This window comes from Manis pentadactyla, chromosome 1 (assembly GCF_030020395.1).
Source record: "Manis pentadactyla isolate mManPen7 chromosome 1, mManPen7.hap1, whole genome shotgun sequence".
In the NCBI taxonomy this organism is placed as follows: Eukaryota; Metazoa; Chordata; class Mammalia; order Pholidota; family Manidae; genus Manis; species Manis pentadactyla.
Genome location: NC_080019.1, coordinates 121,335,727 through 121,354,718, shown reverse-complemented (window position 1 = coordinate 121,354,718; position 18,992 = coordinate 121,335,727). Strand labels below are relative to the sequence as shown.

At 38.7% G+C, this 18,992-nt stretch overlaps 1 protein-coding gene across 3 annotated transcripts in view; it reads left to right on the top strand.

The window, feature by feature from the left end:
- Positions 1 to 18,992, top strand: part of FGF12 (fibroblast growth factor 12) — a 529,654-nt gene that overhangs the window by 292,222 nt on the left and 218,440 nt on the right. The window lies entirely within an intron of this gene.

The following is an 18,992-nucleotide window of genomic DNA, read 5'->3' as shown; positions in this document are numbered from 1 at the left end:
GAGCCAGTGAAAGGATGGAAGGAAAGAGGCAGGCATGCAGCAAGTTCAGCATATATTTTTTTGTTACGTGTCTTCCTTTGATATGTATTTTTCAGAACATATACAGTCTTTGGTTATCTCTACCTTGTTATTCTGAGGATTCACATTATGGTCGCTGAGATAATTACTGCTTTATGTAGCAGGCACATAGTTGATATTTGGAGAAATATGTCTCTCAAGGCATGGAAACATCTAGAACTATGCTGAACAGTATGATAGTCACTAGCTAATGTGGCTTTTGAGCACTTGAAAACGGCTAGTTTGAATTGAGATGTGTTATAATTGTGAAATACACAGTGGATTTTTGAAGACTTGGCATAAAGAAAAAGAATGTAAAATATTTCATTAATAATTTTTAAGTTGATTATGTATTTTGGCTGTTGAGGTTAAATGTGTTATTAAAATAATTTCAGCTGTTTAGTTTCCTTCCTTAAATGTGACTATTAGAAAAGTTAAAAGTACCTATGTGGCTTGCATTATATTGTCTTTGGAGAACACTAACCTAGGTACAGAACATAGCTTTCTTTCCCTTGCTGTTAGACCCTGAGAGAGAGGGAAGCCATTCTGGTGAAATGAGGTAACTGTCTTAAAAAATACACTGCTAGGAACTCTAGGAAGTTCCACTGTAGAGCTTACCAGACAATTAGGGGCTGATGTCCCCAAATTATTTTTATTATCTCACTGTCATAAATAGAATTTCCGAACAAGAACATAATTTTTGCAATAGCATCATTGTTACCTTCTCTTTTCATAGTGTTTCATAGTTTAGATTATTTGTTTTGTGAATTTCTCTCTGATAGCCACCAACTTTGTTTCCTCTGCTAGGTTCTGGAATGTGGTTTGCTATGTTTTCATTGAAGCAAATGAAAATTAATGAAGTTTCAGGCTTTGAAATAGTCTAAGAGATTTCCCAGTGTGAAAGAGAATGTTGAAGTCAACCATAAATAATCTCACAATCAATACTAAGTTCCAGAACTCTTAATTCCAAGAAGATGCCAGTCCATTAAGCAAACAGATGAAATATGCTTTGCCTAAAGATGTCTGCAATATAGCCAACTGTAATTCTTAATAATGAGACAAGAGAGGGAAACTTGGGCACCTGGAACTGAAACCACACATCAACTACTTAATTATTAGTGGATATTAATTATTATTGCTTAAAGTTGGAACTGATTTAGTGTTCTTACAGATTTCTGGCACAGCCTTTAATTTAAATCTTGTTATTAATTTCTGGCTATTTTTTCCCCCAAGCACTCAGCTATAATAGGTCTTTATTATATACCACTGTGGTGTTTGAATCTTCAAATCTGGGTATTTCATGGTACCCAATAACTAAAACATAATGAAATCTTAAGTCAGAAGCCTTATAATTACTGGGAATGTTGATCAAGACCATGTTATAAAATATCTAAAAAAAGATCTTGAGAATCCAACTCTTTGAACTGTACATTAGAAAACTGAGAAGTGAAGTGAATTGCCCAAATGACAGAGCAAGGACTTGAATTAAACCTTTTGACTCCTAGTCCAGCATTCTATCTACTGACGTTTACTGAGAGCATGTTGGTGTCAAAGTGTAATGCTAGAAATTAATATTGTTAAACTTGGTAATTAAGACAGTATCTTAGTATGTGAAATGTAAGAAAAACCCACTATTATTTATTGTGTGTGTGTGTGTGTGTGTGTGTGTGTGTGTGATATGTGTGAAACGTGGCATTCTGGAAAGTAGGCACTTTGTAGAGTCCATTGCTTTGTTAGATATTTCCAAAAGAACCAGAGCTCTCTCATGTCCTTATAGTTCTTGCTTTTATCCAGATGTTGGAGTACAAAGGGACATTTTTGTCATTTTGCCTTGGTTATCCTCAGAATGCATGTTATGCATTTATTTATTAGTATATTTAGTAAATAGTCATATGCATGTATTTATTACATAGTTAATAAGGAAGGTAGGTATGATTTATTGAAGGTAGGTAGAAGTGTTTCTGATTCTGTGAAATTGGGAGAAATATTAAAAATCAACAAGAAAGAAAAAAATAAATGTTTTTTATTAAACTAGAATGTAAATTTATGCCAGCCAGAGAATGTTTTTAGAGAGCTCTTTTGCCAAAATGCAAATAATGAATCCTTGCTCCTTGCTTTTGGAAATCTTGCATTTAAGTTTACTATAATAATGTTTATTGATAATCTGGCATATACCTGTTTGATTTCCAACTATGAAAGTAGTTAGGTCCATATCTTTCCATGTTTAGAAAATCTATTTTAATAGTTCAGAGAAAGAGTTCTGGTTGAATTTGGATGAATGTGTAGTATCAGAAAAGTCTTGTTTCCTGCCCTGGGGCTCCATTCGCTCCCTTGTAAAATGAACAAGGGGAATAAGAATAGCTTTCCCAACTGGAGGTTTGCAGTCCTCTATCTCTTTATATGTATTATTTTCCTTAAAACAATCAAATAAATCATTTAAAAATTATTTTTACTTTATGATTTAAAGTGTGGGAACATATAACTAATGAGCTCCCTACTGTACTCTAATCTCCTTGCATAGTACTTGGCCCTGGTAGGCTCTCAGTGACTAAATAAGTGGCCACCTGACACTTAGGAAGGATCAGACAAGTGTGTTCCTGACTTGGTCCTTCAAAGTGTTTCTTGTTTTTGTCCTGTTTGCTTGCACAGTTCTAACTGCAGTGATGGTTTCACATATTACACAGTTTTAATGTTATCCCCGTAATGTACCACTTGTTAAAGGCATAGGAAACATTGTTGAAATGATAAGACTTTGATGATTATAATCCAAGCTGTTACAAAAAGAGTCTGCTTCCCACTTAAAAAGAGGTGGATCTGCTGGAGAGAATATAACAACAGCAAAAATGAAACTTGGTAGTTGGGTTCAAAATCAAAGGGAAATTCTCAAGAACCAGAAATAAAGAGGGAATTTATATTCCTAGAGATGTGCAGAAACTGATTTCATGTGCATCAAGGGGGATTTTCAGAATGGGACACAGGTATCAATAGATGGATACTGGCCTTAGCCCTCATGTAGGTACAGGAGATAAGGCGTCAGGCCTGTATTAGGCAGTCAGGACACCTGTAACAGAGATATTATTCTTTCTGAGAAATTGTGAGTTAGAAGAAAACTTCCCACCTGCTATGCAGCTTCATGCCCACCTAAGGTAGTCAGTGGGAAGGGTTGCCTGTGAGGAGGTTAGAAATCTAAACCTGGATCACTTCCGGGGCAAGGGTCCATAGAAAATTGCAGTGTTAACAATATCTCCTCGTTAAGCAGGAGTTCCGGTCTGAGGAGTTAACCATAAAAACTTCTCTACGGTTGGAGAAATGCACAAATTATCATGAGAGGCCAGTGTAAACCCTTTCTGAAGGTTTCACAGTCCAGGGCAGCATGAAAGAACTCCCTCTCAAGAAAAACTCATAGTCCAATAATAGAAACCACCTAAGGACAAAGCACAACAAATTGAGGAAGTCATACTTCCAAACTGTAGATACCAAATCAATCTGAAATAAATTTTAACACCAGAGTACTTTAAATGTTTCATAATTGAAAGAAGCAGAAGCCATAAGAATAGAGCAGTATGGAGAAAAAATAGATTAAAAATATAGGAATAATTGTATAGTAATTGCAGTATTAGGAAAGAAAATCTATGCATGAGTTCAAAATTAGGCTATACACAATAGAAGAGAAAGTGATTGATTTGGAAATGAAATCAGAGAAATCACTCAGAGTGCTTCTTTGAGATATTGAGAGATGGAAAATGTTGAATGAGGGTTTAAAAGATACAGCGTATAGAAGATGCAACATGCATTTCCTAGGAGTTTTGTAAAAGGAGAGAGACAATGCCAGGCTACTTATAATAAAAAAGATGAAGATAATTTGCAGAGCTGAACAATTCATGTGACCATCTCTCATCAAATTCTTTAAAAATTCCCATCTGAAATTGTTGTAGTAAAACCGCATTGTGATGAAGACAGACTATCTTAATAAAGTGGCCAGAGAGAAAAGACAGATTACGAATGAAAGATGGGTAGAGTCATGTGGACTTGTAATCAACAATTATCGTTGCTAGAAAACAATGAGATAATATTTTCAGGATGAGGAGGCAAAATAACCATAATTTAATACAGTATATCCACTCAACTGCAATTCAAGAGGGAGAGAGAGATGTAAATTCTGGCAAAGACTGAGAAATTTTACTATTGACCCACCCTCCTTATTGGTTCACAACGAGGAGGTTGAATCCTGAGGGCAAGAGGAGCTGAAAATGCAATGGTGAGCAAAACAAGACAGTAAACATGTTGGTATTATAATTACTGATATATAATTACTAATATATAATTACTGATAAAGAACCTATGATAAATCTTTCATGGGTTTAAAAAGAAGTTAGACCTACTGGACAGTGGTAGAAGTGGGAGGATTTCAGAGTTTTAAGGTGCTTGCATTATTCGGTAGGAGCTTAGTGATAACAGCTGTACTTGGATTTGGCTAATTTACAAATTTGTGTGAAATATTTAAGAGTAACTGCTAAAATAATAGAAATAGAACTGTGATTTCCAAACCAAGATAAGGGGAAAAATGGGAGGGAGAAAAAGGAAAACTAAATCAATACAACTGAAAGACCATAAGGATAAGTAAAGAAACAAAGAATGAAAAATAAATTAAAAACACGAACTAAGATGACAGAAACAAAAACAACTAAACCAGAAATTACAATAAATGCAAAATGATTATAGTTGTCTGTTAAGGGAGTTTCAGATCAGATGAAAATTCAAAATCCAAATATACATTATTAGTACACTGAATGAAATAATCAGATTGCTCAATGGCATGTACAGCATGATATTTTTTTTTTAGAATTTTTTTTATTAAGGTATCATTGATATACACTCTTATGAATGTTTCACATGAAAAACAATGTGGTTACTACATTCACCCATATTATCAAGTCCCCACCCATACCCCAACGCAGTCACTGTCCATCAGTGTATTAAGATGCCACAGATTCACTATTTGCCTTTTCTCTGCTACACTGTTCTCCCTATGATCCCCCACACCATGTGTGCTAAACATAATACCCCTCAATCCCTTCCTCCCTCCTCACCTGCCCTCCCAAGCCCCTCCCCTTTGGTAACCACTAGTCCCTTGGTGTCTGTGAGTCTGCTACTGTTTTCTTCCTTCAGTTTTGCTTACACCATGGTATTTTTAATGAAAAAATGTATAGTACATGAAATAGCCCTATGCATTTTTGTGGCTAGATACAGAGGAAATAATGAGCAAAAATATAAATGAGAAGGCTCCATACCTAATTGGGAAATATGTCTAGGTCTGGTTAGGAAAGTGATGGAATGGAATGGAGAAGATGACTAAACTTTTAATTAAGTAAAAAAGGATTTGAAACAATTATGGCCAGTGTTAGTATTTGTTAAATGTGGATGGTGAGTTTGTGGATGTTTGAGAGGCAGTGAAGAATTGAAGCCTACACAGCGGTTCTAGAGCCAGACTTGCTGGGCTCAAATTCTGCAAGCCCTTCTACTTATGAAATATTGGACCCTTGGCAACTTAATTTCTTTGTGCCTCAGTCTCACCATCTGTAAAATGAGAATAGTAAGTAAATAATAATCTCAAAGAGCTGTCATAAAGATTGAATGAGTAAATACCATGCATAGAAATGGTGTAATGGTTCATGGCAAGCACTTACCGAGGGCTGCTGTTTTCTCTGTTTTTCACCTCTTGGGAATATTTCAAGTTAAAAAGAGGATTCAAAGTAAGGAGTTAATGAGTATGTGGAACTATAATAAATCAGAAAATTGTAATAAAGGTAATCTTTACCAGAACTTAAATTACTAAAAATCTCTGATCAAAATTCTGACATGGCACATCAAGAAATTTTGAGAGCCTCAGTTTCCAAATTAAAATAGCAAATGTCATGATCATTTTGTCTAATTTGGTTTTCCATGTATGACCATTGAGATGATCCATATGCAGAATGGTTTTTGTGTGGGTACATACTTGCAAAGAGCTTCATACTTATTCTCTTATCTTGTCATTTAGAAACAAAACAGAGATTCTAAAATTAAACCAACCAGTCTTTTATAGAACAGAGTGCAAGATTTTGAACATCAAATGCACAGTGATTTTTTTCCCCTATTACTGTTCTGTAACACATAGATAAAAATTAATGTATATTTTAATGTTTAGTTGTTTTCCAAACAGACATATGGCAGTTTAAAATTTAATTTGTTGACACATAATGCCTTTTCTTACTAGGACGTATCACAGATAAATGGGAAACTGTTGACAATTTTTTAAATAGGTTATGGGTGTTAAAGTCAAGCTGGCCTCCTCTGCAAAGTTTAAGAGGATCGTTAGCCCTGAATTATGCTTCTTGAGTTGGCTAGGAGAGAAGAAGGCTTTTTAAAATTTTTGGTGGGAGGTATATGGGTGTCTGGAATAAGAGTGGTTACCTTTGAGAGTATTGTCTTGGCACTCATGTCTGAAACCACTGCTTCATGTCTCTGTGGAAATTTCATCTCTATCTGTGAGCAGGTCTTCCTTATCAGTCACAGGGGCAGTTCTTTGTACTTCCTTCAAGTTGTTCCGGAGGGCCCCCCAAAAGTGAATTTGGGGGACACTTACAATCTGTATTTACATCACAGGTTGTACCATCCACATTTGATAAATATATTACTACTTCTCTTTTCTGTATTGTAATATCATTAAGTTAACGGCATTATTATATATAGTTCATGTACATTGTATTTTAAAATGGAATTTTGACAATATACAGTATGAGAGATGCAACTTTTAAAAAATACTTTCTCCATTTTAAATTCTAATTCATTAAAAATAGCTTGTAAGTGTATCTGTTTCTACTTATGAGTCCCTTCCATTTCTGGAATTCTAGATTTGCAGCCAATACTGTCATTTTATAGATGAAATTCAGATGCTCATGGAGAGGAAACCAGTTCATTGAATGAGCGTGTTTACCTCCTATGTTATGTTAGTGGGTCATGCTAAGTAGTGGGTTATATTGTGATGGTTAAAACTAACATGGTCTCACTCTCATAGATGCTACAGTCAGGAGGGGGAAATGGATATTAAACAAATAAAGAAAAATAACCCAATTGTATTTGGAATCTAAGTGTTATGAAGGGGGAGAACATAGTGTGCTGACAACAGAACGGGAATGTGAACACGAAGGCGGATTTAGATTGGGGGCCTAGGCAAGACCTCTATGAAGGGATATTTAAACCGAGACTTGAAAGACTCAGTCCAGGCAGAGGGAAATGCATGTGCAAGGATCCTTAGGTCTTAAGAGAAAGCAGGCATGTGTGCCTGGAGCTTAGTGAGCTAGGGAGAGAGTAAATTGAGATGATGATGGAATGGTAGGCAGAAACCAGATGGTGCAAAGCTCTCCAGGCCATGCTAAGGGTTTGACATTTTATTGTAAATGAATGGGAGGCTATTCAGGGGTTTAAGTAGGAGAGTGACAAGATCCAATTTGTACTATAAAATACAACCTCCTCTATAGTGTGGTGTGGAAGGGAAAAAAAGGTGAGTGTTAGTGCGGAAGCTGTTGGAGGAATCCAGCCAGGAGGCGCGCGCTGATGGCCTGAACAAAGGGGTGGCAGTGGCTGTGGAGAGGAGCAAACAGCTGGGATCAGACCCCAGAGTCTGGATCTACCCGGCCCATGCTTCCCACTGCACCACACTGCTTGGCCTGAACTTGCCACTGAGCTGAGTTAATAGGCTCTTGGGGTTTCTTTTACAGAAAGTATTATTACCTCTTCAATTCACTCTGGTTGACTCTGCAGAGTTTTCTTGGTGGATGCCATAAAAAAAGATGATAGACAAAGATCACATTTTACACCAATAGCAATTTCCCTGCAGATAATTTCAGTTTGTGGTGTATGAGGGAATTCCCCAGGCTTGCCATACTGGATGAACAGATCTCTGAGGTACAAGGGAATTTTAGGACAGGCCCAATGTTGTACAGCCCCTCTGATATTAGGGACTGTCCTGCCTGCACTCTCCCAAGTAATGTGTACTGTTCATTTATTCTGGTGCCAGATCATGTGTTTTTGAAAAAGATGCCTTGAGATTACCTGAGAAGATTTTTCTATGACAAATTTTATGGGGATGCTTTCATACAGAAGGCCTTTATATACACTGGAGTTTTACATTTTCCCCCCCTTTTTTTGCAGCAGGAGGCCAAAAGCCATGTCTTCAACTCCAGTTTAGTGTTTGCTGTTCATTCCTGGTCCCTTGCTTCACAGATTTCTCCTGTTTTTATGGGCTCTTCACAGTTAAGGAAGATGAGAGAAGTACAGCATGTTAGACTTCTTCGAGGGACAGCTGATGATTAGCAATGAAAAGTGTAAAGAGCAGAGAGATCTGGCTTCAACACCTGCTCCTGGCATTTATTAGCTGTCTGATTTAAAGCAAGTGACTTAACCTCTGTAAGACTCAGTTTCCTGATTTATAAAAAAGTCCCAATGATAGTGCCTACCTTAAATTATTTCCATGAGAATTTAGAGTGATAATCCATGTAAAATCCCTCAGATATGGTAAATGCTTGGCGATTGTTATCTGTGAATAAAACTCAGAAGCTACTGCTCCTAACCATATGTCTTCCTATTGACTTTAATTCTATCTGAAAGTTAAGTCTGCCATACCAGCATGGCCCCCTCCTGGTCATATAGCACACCATTATGTGTATTCGTACTTCCTTAGAGCAGCCTTCAGAATCAAGTCCTTTCACATGCAGCAAAGTAAACCTGTACACAAAGAATTTAAATAGCTTTCTAGATACCATACAGCTAGTTTGGGACAAGGCCAGGATACCTCTGGGCGGTATGAAAAATGGCCTTCATTTCTAGGGGCCTAGCACAGAAGGATCACAGGCAATTACAGAGTGCTAACTCCAGAGGGCTTTCCCCTCTCCCTGCTGTTCTGCTTCTGTATCTGTACAGTGAGCCTTGACTTAGATCATCCTCAATGGCTATTCTGGTTCTAAAATCCAAAAATTCTAGGCTTATTTTCATGTTTTGCAATACCTTGTGGTTGGCCATCTCCAGAGATCATTCTTTAGTTGCCTGGAAGCAATGTTCATTCCAGGCCTACCTCCCTGGGTGTCGGGACTCAGGGAGGTTGACCTGAATCAAACTCCCTTTCGTGAATGGAGATCCTTAGAAAAACAAAGAAATAATTTGGTTTCCTGGAAACGCTCACACTAAGCTTCCTTACCCTTACATTCCATGATATTCTACCCTTGAACGGGGCTTCCTTAGAAGCCTAATGATAGATTTAGATTTAGGGACAGAGAGGTCACACATTTTTCTAGAAATGAAAGGAGTCTACACATCCTGTCATGCACTAAACACCACTGAGCACAGTCAGTCCTTAGGCTGACATCTCTCTATCCTCATCACTACTGCCTACCTAAGGTCCTTATTATATGTGACAGCTCCAGAAGTGACTTCCATGACTACGTACCACCCACTGTATTTCATCTTTTCCTACTGTCCCCTGATTTGGCTTTCTATTATACTGTCTTCATAATTTATCCCCATACTTAAAATGCCTCAGTGTGTCCCCATTGCCTAATGCAGTGGCACCTAATGCTTCTCCTTTTTGAAGTGGGTGTGGCAAGACAATCCTTTGGCATGAGGAAAGAAACTATTTTAATTTCTGTTTATGTTTAATACTGGTCTCATTTAAACACTTCAATTTTGATTTATGATATACACATAATTTTTGGAAAAGGCCATACTTGTTATTTATAAATAATAAATATACATACATGGAGGCTATACATTTAAAATGTTTTATAGATGGGAATGTATGACCAAAGAGTTTGGAGATCTTGGTTTAAAGACTAAATAAAACATACTAACTTTGCTTAAGGAACCTCAAGTGTCCTGGACCCATATTTCCCTTCTGCTGTCACCTCCAGCCACACATATACTCCCTTATTTCCCCACATCTTGACTGCAGTCATCTGTGCCCAGACCGTGAACACACTCAGCTCCTGTAAAATCCCCTGGACTGTTCAAGTCTAAGGCTCAAATGTTGCTTCATCTTTGAAGCCTTTCCTAACTGCCTCTTGTCCCAGAACCCACCATCCCAGGCAAAAACAGCGTCCCTCTCTGTGCTTCCATGGCATTCTGTTTGTTCCTCTATGACAGCGCTTTTCATACTCACTGCTCTAGTGATTAGTTGTGTATATGCTTCCCTGATGAGGCCACGGGTGCCTTCAAGGCAGGACTTACATCTTATTCTTCCTTGTACCTAGTGCCTAGATCATGTTGGAAGTCAATAAATGGTGGTTGTGTTATTTTAACTTTACTAGAGTGTCTTATAGAGAAGAATCTGGGAGGAAAGGGGCTAATGGTATGAGGAACAAAACTGGCTCAGTGCAGAAATGCCATCCCTCTTGATATTTCACATCCTGGCTCAGTTTTCCCGCCCTGCCTCTCCTGTTTTCCCCAGCTCTTACTGCTTGAGTGATGAGGGTACTCTGGAAAAGTCTGGCCTTTTTTTCTGTTTAGCTTTGAAGCAGCATGAAGGTCAAGGATTGCCCATCTCAAGGTCGCTTGATTCATGTTGAAGTGTGCAGCAACTCAGAGCTTTGGAGACTGTGCATTTTATGGGGACACCATTGCATTTGTCAATTTGTTTGACTGTGTTCAGTGTGGGGGTGCCAAGATTGAAATTGGAGAGAAATGCACTAAAGGCCGGAGGCATTATACAAAAAGGCTGCTAACAGCTTTCTCCAAATGACATGCTTCTCTGAAAGTCACAGGTGACAACAAAAAAATCCCACATGAAACTGATCTTTCTTTCAACATGCAAACATTCCTCACCTACCTTGTGCGTGGCAGCTTGTACGGTGCTGCTGGGACAAAGTGATGAATAATTCCAGGTCCCTGCCCTTGAGGAGCTCACTGTTCAGCAGCAGACAGATGGCTGAGCACACAGCTGTAACCGTGGAATAGGGGAGTCCTCTCTTAATCTCTGTGTGGGGCAGTTCTGCACAGGGAGTGATTAATTTTGTCCCAGGGTGTCAGGGAAGGCCTTGTGTAAGACAGCTGAGCCCAGAAGGAGGAGGAGTTCTGAGCAGAGGAGGAAGGCAGGGGTTGTGCATTTCAGGCTGAAGGAACTACCTCAGCTAGAGTCTAGAGCAACAGTGGCTACATTATCTCTGTAAAGTCTGTGAGTTAGTATTTTAGGCTCTGCAGGCTGTAGAGTCTCTGTTCCATCTAGTTATCTCTGTTGTAGCATCAAAGTAGCCATGGGCACATGTGTGAATGAATCGATATGGCTGTGTTCCAATAAAACTTTATTTACAAAATTGGCAGTGACAGGGCTGTAGTTTGCCAACTCCTGGTCTAACAGAAGGATCTTCAGAGAGCCTCTAATCTGAGGGTTCCTGACTTTTCAAGCATTTGGGCTATTTTGCATTTGCTGTTCCCTGTGCCTGGAATGTGCTTCCAGGGCTCTTTTGTGAGATTATCCTCAGTGGCTTGCTGTTTCTCTTCATCGGGTCTCAGCGATGTCATCTTCTAACCACTCTGCACAATAACCTCGTGTGTCTCCCATACGCTCTGTCTTTTTTCATTGCTTTGTTTTGCATATGGCACCTGTACTAGCTCTATTCTGTGTTCATTGTTTACCTGTTCACATTGTCTTTCCTACTGGAATGTAAGCTTCTTGTCCTATTCTCTGTTATACTCAGTGGTGTGCAGGGGCACCATTGTGCTCATCTCTTCCCAGCTCCAACTCTGCAGTCAGTGGTGTCACTAGTAGTTTTTAATTAGCTTGGGTGGGAATATTTACACTGTGGAAATCAGCCCCATGGAAATTAGGTTCTGGATTTTTTTTTTTTTTTGAGTGCTGGTTTAGTATCACACCTCCAGTTATCTCAGTGCTTTGAAGACTAACCCCCAGTGCTCAATAAACACTTGTTTTTTGAATGAAATGTGCCATTAGTATTTGTTTATTGGGGCACTTACAGATACAGAGTCCTCTTGAAATTATTAGTGCTTCACAGGGATTTTATGATCCTTAGGAAGGTAACTGCTCATGGCGTATGTCACCTTCACTTGAGGACTGGGGACAGACCGTGATTGTGTTTCCCCCACAGAGCAGATGCTGCTGGGCCATGAGGATATGTCTTCGGCATCATGTGTTTGGTTTTGCAAGGGGCTCCTTCCACTGTGTCCACTGCAGTCTGCTGAGTGAGGGGCCTTAGGCCTGTGTCTCTTTATTACTAAGCCACATGTATTTTTAATGAATTCCCGCAGCTCAGTGTGGTTGTAATTCTTGCAGTGTATTCAAAAGCCCAGATAAGTTATTTCCTCTTCCAGATGTCTTACTGTATCCCATTTCTGATTTGTCTTGGGCTTTGAGTTATGGTATATGAATGTGCCCAAGCCTATCCCCTTTAGCTGTGATTGGTCAGAATTATATCTGTTTATCAACAATTTCTATGCCTAATAGTCTAATTTTGAAATCTGCCGCAGTATGAGGCCCCAGAAGCACTTAACAAGAATCACATTTAACAGCCTCTTCAATCTCAGCTCCTTTAAATGACAACACTAAACCTTAATACTGAGGGCCCATTTGTTAAACCTACAGGGACTGATTAAAAAACCCCATCAAATTATTCCACAATCCATGTTTAACATTCTCAAAGAACTTTGCATTTTCAGGATGCCTGATAAACAGTCTTTGTAATTCCCTGTCCCCTGCACACACTAAGCAACAGAAGGAGCAGCTTGTATTTAGAGGGCCATCTGCCTTGTGCCCAAGCCTCCCAGGAGCTGGAGAGAACCTTGCATTGTCATGCACAGTACCCTAGCTTTTGGAGACACCCAGGTCATTCACAGCTGTTCCGACCCATAGTTATTCTGCTTCTCCTGTTTGCTTCTGTCCAGTGATAGAAAAATCACTCTTTCCATGGGCAGCCTGTTCTTTCTTTGAATACAATTTACAGAAAGTACTTTTTTTATCTTCTTCCCTGTAACTTTCACCCATTAGCCCAAGATCAATCCCTGTGGAGCTGCTCAGAACAAATTGGCTTCTTCTTACTTCTGTCTGCTCTTCAGAAAGTGGGGACAGCTCTCATGTCCTCTGAGTGCTCCCTCCTCCAGGCTGCACTGGACTGTTCATTCGGCCATTCTAAGCATGACAGTCCTTTGACCTCTCTTTATTTGGCTCCCTTTCCTTGGGACATGTTCCAGTTTTGCCAGCGGCCTTCTGAACCTGAACAAACAGTGCTGGAGAGGGGCTAGGGCCATGGATTTTAAACTCGATCTACCTCTTCATTTACAATTTTTGTAACCTTGAGTAAGTGATGTAGCTTCTCTCAATTTTGATAATCGCATCTGAAAAATGAGAAAAAGTACCTTATACATTCAGTTGTTGTGAGTACTAAATAAAACCAGTAATTATCATCAGGGGAGTACCTGGTAGAAGGCAGATGGGTTCAAAACATGGCCATTGGTATCACAACAAGCACTATTAACTGTCTGGATATGGCTTCTATAGCAAGGTTTGAATCACTCATATTTTTCATTTTCAATCGGAGTTTACATGGGGGCGCTTTCTCCAAGTTTGGGTGCCAATGTTGAATAGGCTGGTCTGCTTTTCAGAAAGTGAAGGATGCTGTTCATTCAGTTCTTCAGGAGAGGAGTTCTTATCCTAACCCATCTGTGTGGCAGCTGGGTGACTTTGGACAGGACATTTTCCTTTTGAGCCTCAGTGGTTCTTTTGAAATCTTTGATGTTGATGAAGGAAGGTGTTGGGTTCTCAGGTTCCTTTCCAATTCTAAAATTAATTTTATTTTCTGCAGTTAGTGTTCATCCTGCAATGTATGATCTGGCCCCCATAGTTTTGACTCCATTCTGGGTTCCCATTGTGTTTCTAGGTAACTGCTACATAGCACTACACTTTAAGTCAGCAGGAGTATCTAGATAGCTCTTTCAGGTCTCAGCATTTCTTAGTGGCTTTGAGTTTAAACCTTCTGTGGAAGTTGCTCTATCGTCCTGAAGAGAAGTGTGTTGAATGTGAATTCCTTTTCTTTACCTTTTTTTCTCACCCAACCCCTTTGAAGATAAAATTTCTAACTTGCTTTTGTGGTAATTGTTAATAATCTTTTTATTTTTAATGGTCTTACATTTATAGACAACTTAAGGTAGTGCAAAGAGTTCCCATATATCCTATACACAATTTCCCATATTAACATCTTACATTAGTTTGTTATAATTATAGTACTGATTCATTCTGATTAACTAAAGCCCATACTTTATTCAGATTTCCTAGTTTTTACCTAAGGTTCTTTTTCAGTTCTAGGATCCCAACCAGAATTTCTTATTTCATTTAGTTATCATGTCTCTGTAGACTCCTCTTAGCTGTGACATTTTCTCAGACTTTCCTTGTTTTTGATGACCTTGGCAGTTTTGAAGGGTACTAGTCTGCTATTCTGTAGAATGTCTTTTTGTTGGGATTTATGTTGTTCTCATGTTTATCCTGTCTGGGTTTTGGGGAGGAAAATCAAAGAGGCAAAGTGTCATTCTCATCATAGCAAGGGTAACTATTATTAGATTGTTACTGGCTGAGATGCTTTTTTTCCCAGGATCGTGTCTTAGAGGCAAGGAGGAATGAAGCCAGCAGGCAAGAGTATGGAGCAACCAGCAAAGCTTTTAATGAGGAGTGAAAAGAAAGGAGAATCTGCTGATCAGGCGGGGCTCAGAGGAAGGATTCTGTCTGAGCTGTAGTGTCTAGGGTTTATATATCTTCCGGAAAGGAGAAAGTCCCACCCCACAGACCTAATAGAGAACTGAACTAAGGACATTACAACTCACTCCAGATTGGCTGAAAGTACAATGCTCCATTTGCATAGGGCATAACCAATCAGAGCTGAGCTGTATCTAACTAAGGTATATCTAACTAAACTGAATTGGATTGGGGCTTTTTGAAACTTCAAGGGCTGTGAAACTTTCAAGGGCCTTGAAACTATCTGCCTGCCTCCCACCATCACCCGCCTCAGCATGAGTTATTATTGTTGATGTTGCCCTTGATCACCTGGCTGGGTAGTGTTTTGTTTGTCAGGTTTTCTGCTATAATGTTACCCCACCCAGTTTCATTTTATACTCTTTGGATGCAAGTCATTATGCACAACCAGGGTAACTTTATTTTTTATTCGCCTAACTGTCCTGGAAGGTATTTCTGATGGCTGTTGTCTTTTCTCCACTAGTTATTTCGGGGTCCAGCATTCTTCTATTTTATTGAGACCCCCTAGGGCTTTGTCACTGAGATCAGACAGTGTTAAGGAAAATAGAACATGGAGGAGAATGTTTGCTTGTAAAAGCCTCAGCCTGAAAATGGTACTCATCACTTCCATTTAGATTCCATATGACACTCATTCATCTGCCAAACCTAACTGCAAGGGAGGCTAGGACATATGGTCTAGCTGGGTGCCCAGGAAAAAGGGGAAATGGATTTGGAAGAAAAGCTTAGCAGTATTTGCTACATTACTTTAGAGTACAAAAGTTAACAAACCAAATCCCTGCCACCCTCCATCCATCATTTCATTAAAAAAGAGAAAAATAATGGAAGAACAGTATCTTTGAATCAAGGAAAATCATATAAACTAAAAAAAAAATTCACTTAATAAAAACTTATTCCATGAATCCTGTTTTTTCTTAATTTTACTGTTGTCCTGTGAACATTTGTTGAGAGTGGGCAGTTGTGTGTGTCAGCATTTGAAAACCTCTGCCATACATTGTGTCTATTACAGACTATGCATCATTCCCAGAGTCCCCCATGCTGTTTTCTGCCTCTATCCATTGTTTGTCTTCTTGGAATGCCACTACTGAGCTTTTTGCCTACGAAAATGCTACTCTTCAAGGGATAGATGAGGTGCCTTTACCCAACCTCAAGGCAGAATTAGTCCCTTGCTCCCTGCAGCCATCATGTCACTCTGTTGCTATCCTTCATTAAACAGCTATCCCATATTAGTATTATATGTAAATATAATATTTATTATACTATATATCACATAATACATACAGTAAAACATACCATATGTCACATAGTATATATACATAATACATACAGTATAACTTATACTATATGTCACATAGTATATACAGTATATAGTATAATATAGTTTATATTGCATAGTATATATAGTATAATGCATAGTATATATTATACTATTAGACTGAGTGCTTCCTGGAGGCAGCACAGGTTTTATTCATCTCTTAGATTCCCTGAGCATGGTCTGACAAATAAAAAGCATGTTTGTTGAATGTACCCAGGATTCTAGATGTGCCAAAATGTGGGTTTCATTTTTTTTAACCCCTTTCTGTAAAATAACACAAAACATGTTCTCCCTGGTCCCCATAGACTATAAAAGTGATCCTCACTATGATAGCCCAGCATTCGTGAAGGAGGTGGTCTTGAGCTGGAAAGAGTTGGAAAGGTTTGATAGATGGTAATCAGGATACATGCCTGTCAGGGGGCTGTACTACTTTCTGTGACACACCCATTCATTCAATAGATGGTCAGGTCTCCTTTGAAATATCCATAATGCAAGACATTGGCTTTTGTAGGTTATCACATGATTAAAACTCAGACTCCAAGCTTATTCTAGCACTGCTCCTGGGCAGTGGGGGATGGTATAAAAGCCTGATGCTCATTATCCTGATCAGGAGTTACCATCCTGACTTCCCAGGGCCCCAACAGGGAGATAGCTTCATCATAGCAAAAGAAATGTTTAATTACTTCTAAGCTACAGAAAGAGGAACAGAAAAAAACAAACAATCATTTGTAGGCATTAGTGACTCAGATGCCACACATCTCATTACCAAGCAAAACATGACCTCTTAAAGTGACCCTGTCAAGCTTATTAGAAATAAAATATGAATTGTAAGACAGTTGTAACTTTGCTTCTATTCTTTTCTCTATTTTCAGCCCACTGTTAACTTTAGTGACTTTACAAGCTCAATTAATATTTTACTGAAACAAATCAGGAGATGCAGAGTCTGTTCTCAGAATGCTCTTCTACCTGATGCCATCAACTCAGCTTTCATAGTTGAAAAACTAGACCTTAACTAAGATTTATTTTCTTACAGCATTTTCCAATTCATACTATGTGTATTTATTCATTTGAAATTCTCAGTAAGTATAGTTGGTATAGAAATTATTTTTCCCATTGTACAGATGTGAAAACCGAGTCTCAGATGCTGAGTGACTTCTCAGGACTATGTGGCAATTGTGATTCAAAGCTGGGTCTTCTGACTACACATCTAGAGCTGAGAATGCCCCATCAGCACCTGTCTGTCAGCCAGTTAGCCTCATGGCAGAGGCATACATGTTCTTTTTATTTCCCTTTTTATTTCTATTATAGAAGTGATTCTCATTTATTATAGCCAAGCCTTCGAGGATGAGGTGATCTTGAGCTGAGCCTGGAAGTTTGGTATGATTTGACAGACGGTAAATAGGGTCACAGGATTTTATTTTGCAGTGAGGTAAGGTAGCTATGTGCTCCTCCAATATGTCTTTGGGATGTCAGATTGGATAGGCCAATGGAAGCAACTCCTCGAAGATTAACCCATCCCTTGGTTTCTGCCACCACACTGGGAAGAGGATTCTAATGTGCTGCAAGTTAGTAGAGACTCACAGAAGGGAACTAAAGATCACTTAGTTTAACTTACAGATTATTAATGATAAGGAAATTAAGGCCCCCAAATCAAATAAATTACATTTATTTAACTCACAAAGATAACACATACTTATCAATCAGAATGCCAATTTCCAGTTCAGTTCTTTTTCATAACCCTGTTACCTCATTTCCAACTTTCTTGGCATCTTTTCTCTTCCTCAGGATTCCTTCAAGGAAGACATGTTTATATAGGCATTGCCTCATATTCCTGAATATGTGTGATCAAGTCCCATGGGCAAAAGTCTAGCCATAACCATATGTTATAGGGAGTGATCCATTCCCAAAGAGTTAAGTGCATGGAAGTCTTAACTAGAATTCCTATTTAAATCTAAACATCAATAAATGTATCATTTTCATGGAGTACCTAACATATTGCCTGACCAATAAAAGAAATTCAGAATAAATAGTGGTTAAACAAATGGGTGAAGGAATGAAATTGACTGTCAGTTGAAATTCAGTGGTTTGCCTTTTGAGGATAACACTTTGCTACATCAACAATCATATGATTTCCATCTTTGCCTCAATTTTTATCACCAGAAGCAGAATTTTTCTTTTTCTACTCATTTTTATGAAATAATTAGGGCTATAAATGCACTGAATAGTCTGATTTTTGTCCAACACAAATTAGAGACAAAGATAGTGGTGATGCCATAGAAAATAGATCGTTGCTGGCAGCCAGCACCGCAATGTGAAAGCTTTAGATAGCTATGTTCGCTGATATATGAAAATCCTGATGTAGTATACAGGGTTCTGTTTGTTGGTGTTAGTTTGTAGGGAGTTTTAAAAACCCAAGGACCACTTCTAGTTTGAAATACTTAGAAAAATACGTATGGATTTTTTTCTGTCTTTTTTTTTTTTTGTACTAGAAAAATGACTTTCGTAGTACTGGGACTTCTTTCTGGTGAGGTATTCACTGCAGCTCATTAACTGTTTTCTCATACTTACCAGTGACATCTCATGGGCATGGGGCTTTGGCTTTTTCCTGTAGTTCTCATCCCAGCCACTCTTTCTGGCTGAAATTGATTAGAATTTTAAAACCTATGAGTTTCTGATGAATAGTTGACATTCAGAAGAAATAGAAGTCTTACTGGGCCAGGTTATGACTGCTGGAAGCTTAGGAATGACAGTCGCAGTTTTCTCTAAACAGTGATTCTGGACTGGGACCATAAACTTGGTGGCATCCTACAGTCAGGCACTAGATGCATGAAGGGGAGA